We start from the raw sequence: 408 nt of genomic DNA, 5'->3' as shown, positions 1-408 counted from the left end.
TACGTAGAAATTTTAATAAAAGGTATCCTTCGCATCGAAGGCTTCACAGATAACTGTACTTTAGGTACACGAAAATATCTGTCTCTAAGCAGCGAACACTGTGATAAGAAGCAATGAGTTGAAAACAAAACTTAACCGACAAATTATTTAAGCCTAATTCACACAAACTTAGAAAAAAGGCGGGCTTTCAGATAAAGATCCTGTAATCAAACATGTTATCCGGCAAGCCTCGATAACCAGAGTTCTGTATAAAAAAGGCTCAGGTGAGTCGGACGACACAGCAACATGAAGGTCCTCCTAGTGCTAGCTTTTGGTGGCGGCGGCCGCTGCCTGCCCAGCCTTGGCTCCAGGAGACGAGGCAGTGTGAGTGTTTACAATTTGTGTCATCGCATAGCATAAGTGTTAGAC

The sequence above is a fragment of the Penaeus monodon genome, chromosome 27, assembly GCF_015228065.2.
Source record: "Penaeus monodon isolate SGIC_2016 chromosome 27, NSTDA_Pmon_1, whole genome shotgun sequence".
Lineage (NCBI taxonomy): Eukaryota > Metazoa > Arthropoda > Malacostraca > Decapoda > Penaeidae > Penaeus > Penaeus monodon.
Note: the sequence above shows the minus strand (reverse complement) of the source record.